Below are 8,935 nucleotides of genomic sequence, written 5' to 3' on the forward strand. Positions count from 1 at the left end.
TGGCTGCTGGTGCCAAGACTGTTGACTATGGAGCCAAGCAAACTAAAGCTGTGTACAATCTCAATCTCTTCACCATCCATCCTGATGCTGCCAATTGTAGGTACATTTTATTCTCCTCATAGATGATATCCTTGATGCTCTATATGATATAGATACAGAAGTATAAATGTGAGTGAATATGTATACATGACTATAAATGCTTGAGTGGTGTCTGTAAAGACTTGGGTTGATCACCGATGGGCGATCTCCTTTTGTGTAATTTAAAGCCTTTGAAAGCCAATGGAGGGTTACCTGAGAGTCAGTTCTGATGTGATGACAGTGAGGGACAGAGGTATACCTGTGTATGCACATCTGAGTGATTTCATATATACTCATATACATTATAAAGCAGGTAGGAGTACACCTGTGAATACTATTTAGACATAAACACCTTATGGGTTTGTTTTTCTAGGCTGAAGGATTAGGATCATAGCCCCAAAGAATAGCGTGGTCAACTGGCATAATTTTGTTCATAAAGCTATGTTTTACATCTTAGCTTAATAAGTAATGTCTGGAGTTTTAAAGACTTACTATCAACCATCTAAAATGTAACTCTGAGACAAAAGTTAGAAACTAAAGACTTCAAAAAGAAATTAGCCTACGGGGGGGGAGGCTAAACCACAGCCTATCTATCCTCAGACCAGAACTATGTGGTGCCTGGTGACCACTACCAACCTTTCCAATCAGGGCTGCAATAGATGGTCTCAGAGATTCAAGGGTGGGGGGCCCGTGGAATATACCTACAAATTCTTTTAGCAAAAATTACTGGAAGACTCCCTGAGACTATACCCAACATACTCTTGAAATTTTAAATGACCAAAAACTACTAACCCTGAGGTCACCATGTAGCTAAATAACAGACTGACTCACAAAATAATGAATTATCTTCCCTAAGTAATGTGCATCTCTTTTTAAAATTGCCTTTATGAGACTGCTGTAGTTCTCGAGTGCTACTATAACAGAAATAGCAAACTAGACAGCTTTAATAAACAGAAATTTAGTCTCTCACCATTTAGAAGTCTGAATTCAGTATGCTAACTCTAGGGGAGGGGTCTCTCTCCATTATCTCACAATGTAGGAGGACAGTCCTTGATTCTTTCCACACCCATTGCCTTGGCATTTCTTGGAGACCGCCATGTGTCTTGGTATCAGTCATCTCCTGGATCTAGAAGCTTTCCAGCGTATAGACCCTCGGCAAATTTCTGAGTTTTTATCTTGGAAGTTCTAATTCTTCTTGGCCTGAGTAATTTATCCAACCAGTGCTCTGATTCAAACACTGACAATGTCCAAAAGGCATGTTAAGTCAGGTACTTTTTCAGCTATTAAACACTGTATCAGGTTAGGAGAAATTTGATGAAAAAAGGTTTAACTTATAAACTCTGGCAACATGTACAGAGCATGTGTGACAAAGCTTCATTACTCTTCCTCCAAAGATGGTGGCTGTTCCACTGATGTGTAAGGTCCCATAGGGATCACCCATGGCGGATAGGCTTTAGTAGAGCTCCCAGATTAAGATGGAATTGGAAGCAGGATTGACCTTCACTTTTTTTATGGAAATGAGGGGGTTTTTTTAATTACATAAATTTTTATTTTATATGGGTTTGCTTAAAACAAAAACAAACCCACAGACCTGGCCAACCTATTGTTCATCTTCAGACTGATCTTTTGGTTAGTTGCTATAAATCATGGCCATTTGTCCTAAAATTTTATTTTTGTGTGTGTGTACTGTCAAATTCGATCTGACTGGTACAGGAGGAGATTGCCCCTGCTTCTCCAATAGAGCATCTGATGGATTCAAACTGCGTACTTCTGGGATTACAGTGTAGCTTCTTGCCACTAAGCCACAAGTGCTCCCTTGTCCAAAAATCTTTAAAGAAAGTATTTAAAAGTTCAGACTCTCGTGCTGGATGACATAAATGTCTTCACTTTTCACTTATCAAAGTGGTTAGGTACCAAAGACCAGGTCATTATATGAAAATTAGCACACTATGTGAAAATGGAGGATGGCATTATCATTATATGTGCCAAAGGTCATTCAGTAGTGAGAATTTTTTTCTTGATGTTAAGATGCAATCTATATTGAAGGTTATAGTCTTTGATCTTCTGCAGCAAGCGTTTAAAATCCTCTTTACTTTTAGTAAGTAATGTTGTGTCATCTTGATAATACAGGTGTTGATGAGTCCCCCTCCAAGCCTGACGTCTCGTTTTTCTTCATATAGTCCAGTTTCCCTGATGATTTGCTCAGCATACATACTGAACAGGCATGAAGAAAGGATATAACTGATGCACACCTCTCCTGACTTTAAACCCTGAAGTGTTCCCTTGTTCTTTTCAGACATCAGCTTCTACATCTAGGCATAGGTTTCTCATGAACACAAGTAAGTGTTCTAGGCTTCTAATTCTTCTCAGTGTTAGCCATAATTTGTCATAATCCACCAACCTTTGCATAGTTAATAAAATACAAGGAAACATCTTTCTGGTATTTTCTTTCAGCCAACATCCACTTGACATCAACATTGATACCCCTTGTTCCATGGCCTCTTCTGAATCCAGCAGGCAGTTCCCTGTCTTTGTATTGTTTCAGCCCCTTTTAAAACCTCTTCAGCAAACTTTTACTTTCATATGATATTAATGCTATTGCGCCATAATTTCCGCATTCTGTTGGATCTTCTTTCTTGGGAATGAGAACAAATATGGATGTCTTGCAGTCAACTGGCCGGGTAGCTATCTTCCAAATTTCTTGGCATGGACTAGTAAGCATGTCAGGCTGCATCTGTTTGTTGAGCATGTCAATTGATAGCCCATCAATTCCTAGAGCCTTATTGTTTGCCAATGCCTTTAGTGTAGCTTTGATTTCTTCCTTCTTTACCACTGGTTCTTGATCATATGCTGCTCCTTATAATAGTTCTATGTCAGTCAGTCCTCTTCAATACAGTGACTCTGTGTATTCCTTCCATCTTCTTTTGATGCTTCTTGCATTAAAGATTTTGCCCACAGAATCCTTTGGTATTGCAACTTAAAGCTTGACTTTTTCAGTTATTTCAACTTGGGAAATCTTCAATATGGATTATATCTCAATATAATGAACCTCAAAATCCTCACCCCTGGACCAATAGGAAGAATCATGATAGATGGAGAAAAGATTGAGTTGTCAACAATTGCCTTTTTCTTTAATTTACAATCACTACCTATGCTAACAGTAGTGAAGAAACCAAAAGAGGTGTTTCATTTGGGAAATCTGCTGTCAAGGACCTCTTCAAAGAGCTAATGAGCAACAATGTCAGTTGAAAGACTAACGTGGGTCTGATCCAAACCATCGTCCTTTTAACTGCTTCCTATGCATCCGAAAGTTGGACATTGAATAAGGATGACAGGAGAAGACTAATGCCTTTGAATAGTGGGGATGGAGAAGAATACTCATGGACTGCCAACAGAATAGTCCACCTTGGAGGAAGTGCAGCCATGATGCTCCTTGGAGGCAAATACAGCGAAACTCTGTCTCACATTCTTTAGACAAGTTGTCAGGAGGGCCCAGTCTTTGGAAAAGGACATCATGCTGGGCAAGGTCAGAGAAAGACAAGATGACTTCCAAAAAGATGGACCAATACAACTGAAACAAAGGCCTCATGTATATCAGAGATGGTGAAGATGGAGCGGGACACGGCAAGGCTCAGAACTATTGTTCATGAGGCACTATGCATTGTACTTGACTCAGTGGCACTTAACAACAACTTCCATCACTACATTAACTATCAAACCACTGAAAACCATAGTCCAGTGACGCTGACAAATATTCTTGGCAATCACAGCCAACATTACTCTTGCCTCACATCTCAGAGTTGGTCACTGTTAGATACATGTTCATGCATAAAAGAGTTGAAAATGTTTTTATTGTCAATGTGAAATGTCACATGATGAGATTATTATTCAAATGTTGTTCACATTTTAATTTCTCCAGTTTTCTATCTATAATGAAGACATACTTGTAGAGACTTAAGGTTCAAAGGGAACCTAAATATATCTATGCCAAAAAATTTGCAATCATTATATTCTAGGGTAACAAACAGGTTCATCCTAGAGAGGGTGAGACCAGGCTGCACCTTGGAGGCAAGGACTCTGAAGCTTCATCTGACATACTTTGGACATGTTGCAAGGAGGGACCAGTCCCTGGAGAGGGACATCATACTTGGGAGGAATGAGGACAGTACAGGAAGACCCTAGATGAGATGGATTGATTCAGTGACTGGGGTAATGGGGCTAGGTGTGTCAGAGACAATAGGATTAGCATAGGATAGAGCAGAGTTTAGGGCTGTTGTACATAGGGTCGCTATGAGTCACATGTAACAACCACCACCACCATATAATGTGGAGAACAGGTCTAGCTACTCAGTATTGTCAGGATCATTATACACTTGTTCTTCCTTACTATCCTACTGTGTCTTCTGGGAATGTCACCAGCCTGTGTATCTGTGACGTTTCACCATTCTACCTAAATCTTGAATGTGGAATAAGCAGCTTTGGTGGCATAGCCTGCAGTTTGCTGTCATATTTATCAAGTCCTGTATAGCGTTTTTTATAATGACTTGTCACTCTTCCAGTCCAAGCACAAGCATCTGTTTTCTGCTAATGATCAGAAAGAAATGTCTGCTGTGATCTATCCCTGCTATAACTCCTGGATTCAGTGGAGAAATGAGCATGCTGTTCTGGAAAAATCATAATTTTCAACCAGGACCACAATTTAGAGGCCCTGAAAAGGGGCGGGGGAGGGGGGCGCATTAGCCTTCTTTAATACAAGACTCTAGAATACTTTTCCTACTGAGAAGAAAAAGCCATTAGCCTTTGTCATGACAAGACCCTAGCTACTTGACAGGTAAAATAATATTTTCATCTTCAAGACTAAAAAACTAGACTCGGTGTCCCTGCCTCTCTAGTCTGGAAGCTGTGGGCCCTTAAACAGCAGTACGGAAGAGATGGATGCGAGTCCCGGACCACAGCCTGGACCTTTGGGGCGGGGGCCCCATCATGGGCAAGTCCTGGGCAGAGAGGGCCTTGCCGCTGGGAAGGTCTTGGGGTTCTTCAGTGGTCAGCTGGTGTCCCTGGTGTCACAGGGCTACCCTTGTGCTCTGATGCAGTGGCAGTGAGACCCTTGTGCATCTTTCTAGCCATCTTTTGTCCACCCTTGCTTCCACAGACCCAGGTGCCCAACAAGGAAGTGTTTGCTCCACACATGGTCTGGTACCATGAGCGGCCACGTTCAGTGACTGGAACCGTTCAGTGGAACCATGTTCCACCAAGACAACAAACTAGAGAGCAGCAAATGCCAGAGGCAAAAATCCATGTCAAACAGAGGACAGCTTGGTTGAGCCACCAAGAACTGTGGGCGGAAGTAGCAAGATGCTGCAGCATGCTGACTGTAGGATGAAATCCATCCTGCCAGGTGGCCAGATCTTCCAGTAGGGCTTTTGACAGGTATATGCATGTGATCCTCCGTGACTGAGGATTTCAGGAATATCAAGCTAAAGAACGTGAAGCAGCCAGAGCAGTGAAGAAAAATGAGTTTTAGGTCTGGTATTACTGCATGGGGAGCGGGGGTTCACCCCCTCCAATGAGGTAAGCAGGGTATTATGGCTCTTCCACCTGGTATGAGATCACCATGGGTGGGCCAACTAATTGGGATTCCACTCATTTGAGGGACTCCAATGAGCATACCTTCTCTACCAGGAATTAAGAGTGTCACAGGAACATTTCCTATATGAACTAGAGAATGAGGCAAAGCAGCCAGCAGCAGAGCTATGGCAAAAGCGTGGAGCTCCTGATGTACATGGACCCAAGGAACCACCAGCCTGCTGGAGCCCCCTCCCATGATGATGTAGTCCTGTAGAAGGTGAAGCCTGCTCACCGGATCACTGACCTTACTTATCTGGTACCATGTTCTGGCTCAGGAATCAGGAGACTTCTGCAATTCCACCACAGTGAGAGGAACTTTGCCCACCTCACAAACCACTGTGTGCAGTTACCCAGCCCTTCTCCCAATTCCCTTGTTTGATGAGTGCAACCCTGACTTAGCAGAAAAGCCCTCACTACTTAACCCCTTCATATTTATGGGCATGTCTGTTCTCAGGGCTAGATGTAGCATTTCCTAGCAGTGCTGGAATCTGAAGCAGGAGTGATGCAGTCAAGTTCAAAATAAACGGAATCATCTCTCCAAAAAAACCCCACCAAAACCTACTACACAGCCATTGTAACCCAAGCAGCATGGAACTGGTACAGTGACACATAGACCAACAAAAGAGAATTGAGAATCCAGAAATTAACCCATCTACCTACGGTCAATTGGTATTTGACAAGGAATCAAAACTTTTGGGCCCAGAGGCTCGGTGTGTGCGTGAACCAGTGGGTGCCTGGCGTTACAGACAGTGTGGTACAAGCTTCCAGATGTTCCTCAGAGGGATGTAGGCAACTGTTTTGCTTGAAATTTTTATATGAATTCTTTTATCATCTTAGCCTCCTTCCCCTTTCCCTCTAAAATAAAAATTAGAGGAATATTTTAATACTTTGGGATTCCTCCCTTTTTTTAAAAAAATTAAGCTCTTACGAAAAAACATTATTACAGGAGGAAATGACCAACTCTTCAACAAATGGTGCTGGCAACACTAGATACCTACCTGCAGAAAATTGTAACAGGATCCACAACTCTCACCATAAACAAAAATCCGCTCAAGGTGGATCAGCGATCCACAGTAAAGCTCAAAACTGTAAGGCTCATAAGAGACAAAATGGAACCAGACTTAGCAGCCCCAGATCACGGTAGACAGGCTTGCAAACAAAGCCTGAAATGCACAACCAGAGGATAAAATCGACATATGGGACCTTCTAAAATTAAGGCCCTGGCCCGCCACAGAGCCGCCACTGAGGACTCAGCTGCCTCCCTCTCAAGCCCCCTTTCTTCCCAACGCTCCATCCCCCTGCTGGCCTTCTCCCTCCGCAGCCTTCTTTGGGCCATTCCCACCGAGGAAAAGGAATCACACATCTGCTATCCAGAACCTCCACTCTTTTGACCCCATTGCTGATGCAAGTAAAGGTGGTGGCCTGCTTCCTGCTGGGAATGAGGATTATGTCCATATAGTTAGAACACGATGGAGAAACCACAGGAAGACCCTGACAACTGTCCAAGGGATCGCTGGTGATTATGGTAAAATGAAATGAGTGAATGAAGGTGTTTAAGAAGAAATGTGCCTGCAGTGGGACTTCAGTTGAGCATCCAGAATATGGAGAAGGCATTCAGCCACAGGGTGACCAGTGCAAGAACATATGCCAGTTCCTTGTGGAGACTTGGACTGCCTGGGGGAAAACCAGCTGAAGGTTCATGGGTTTTACCTGCTTGTGGCTCAATGAAGCTTAAGTGAGGATTTCCTTGCAAGGATTAGAAAATTTACCTTCTGTCCCTTGTCACAAGTTTAAAATCTCACAGCTTGTATAATGCAACCATCTGGGGTCCCCTTTAACTTGGACTAGTGTTAACTCCCTCATGCAAAATACTGGAAAGAATCACACATGCGTGCGTGCACACACAAAACAAACCCACAGAAAACTAAACTCAGTTCTTGGAGCAGGACATCATGCTGGGAAAGGTAGAAGATCAGAGAAAGGGAGGGAAACTTCTAATAAAGTGACTGGCATCATGACTGTCACAAGGGGCCCCAGCATCGCAGAGATGTGTGGATGACGCAGGATACGGCGAGGCTCAGATCTGCTGGTCCGAGGGTTACTGTAAATTGTGGTCTCGAGAGACAATTTGAATTTGAAGATCACTGACTGAATAACTTTAACAGAAGACTATGTAATTTTACATAAAAAAAATTCTGATGTCAGACATGTTAAAATGGAATGACGGTGACAAACAACAAGCAGGACCAGCAAAGGCCAAAGAAAAGTCTCATTTATTGAATGCTAAGGTGAGGCCTCACCATACTTCAGGTGTGTTGCTAGGAGGTGCTATTCCTTGGAGAAGAACATGATGCTTGGAAGGGGTGAAAGTCAATGAAAGAGAGGAAGACCACTGATGAGTGGATTGCCATGGTGACTGCTGCAATGGGCTCTAATGTGTCAGGAAGTATGAGGATGGCACAAGATTAGGAAAGGGTTCAGATCTTTTGTTCATAGGGTCGTTATGAGTCGTACTCAACTCGATGGCACCTTCCAACAACTCGGGTGAAGCAGCTCTCTGCTACCTCCATTTTCACTCTTCATAATATACATACCTTTGCTATATCATGGGAATGAAGCACTAAATAAATCCGAATGTGGAGGATTTTACAAAGGTAGTGACGGTAGCCCTGGTGGTGTAGTCTGCACTATTAACCCAATCTCTTTAGTGTTTCAAAGCCACCAGCGGCTCCAGTGGAGAAAAGATGGGCAATCTCCTCTCTGGCAATTTACAGCCTCTGAAAAACCATTGAAAGGTCCAGCTTGATGACTATGAGTTTTGAGTTAAGGTAGGAATGATTTCAGACAAAATAGCAAATTCCTAGCAACAGCAGTAGTTGAGACAAATAAGCTTATAAGAGGGGTTTTTGTTTTGTTTTTCACTTATGACAAAGGCCAGAGTTAAACAGTCTAGAGCTGGAATCTTTGACGGTATTCTTTTTAATGACTCAAATGTGTCACCAAGAAGTCAATGCCAGTCCTGAGCTATCATCTTTTTTTTTCTCATGGCCACAAAGTGATTGCTACACTCCCTGGCATTGCATCTCCCTTAAAACTCATAAGGAAGAAAGAATCAAATTCCTCTCTTTTCAATTTATTTTTCTCACCCATTTTAGGACACTTGCCCCAGAGCACTGGCCATGAGACCTGGTCGCAAAGGCATCTGGGAAGTCAAGTGCTATTACTTTTT

Source organism: Elephantulus edwardii, unplaced genomic scaffold, assembly GCF_000299155.1.
Source record: "Elephantulus edwardii isolate Elephantulus edwardi_28Jun2011 unplaced genomic scaffold, EleEdw1.0 scaffold00010, whole genome shotgun sequence".
Taxonomy (NCBI): domain Eukaryota; kingdom Metazoa; phylum Chordata; class Mammalia; order Macroscelidea; family Macroscelididae; genus Elephantulus; species Elephantulus edwardii.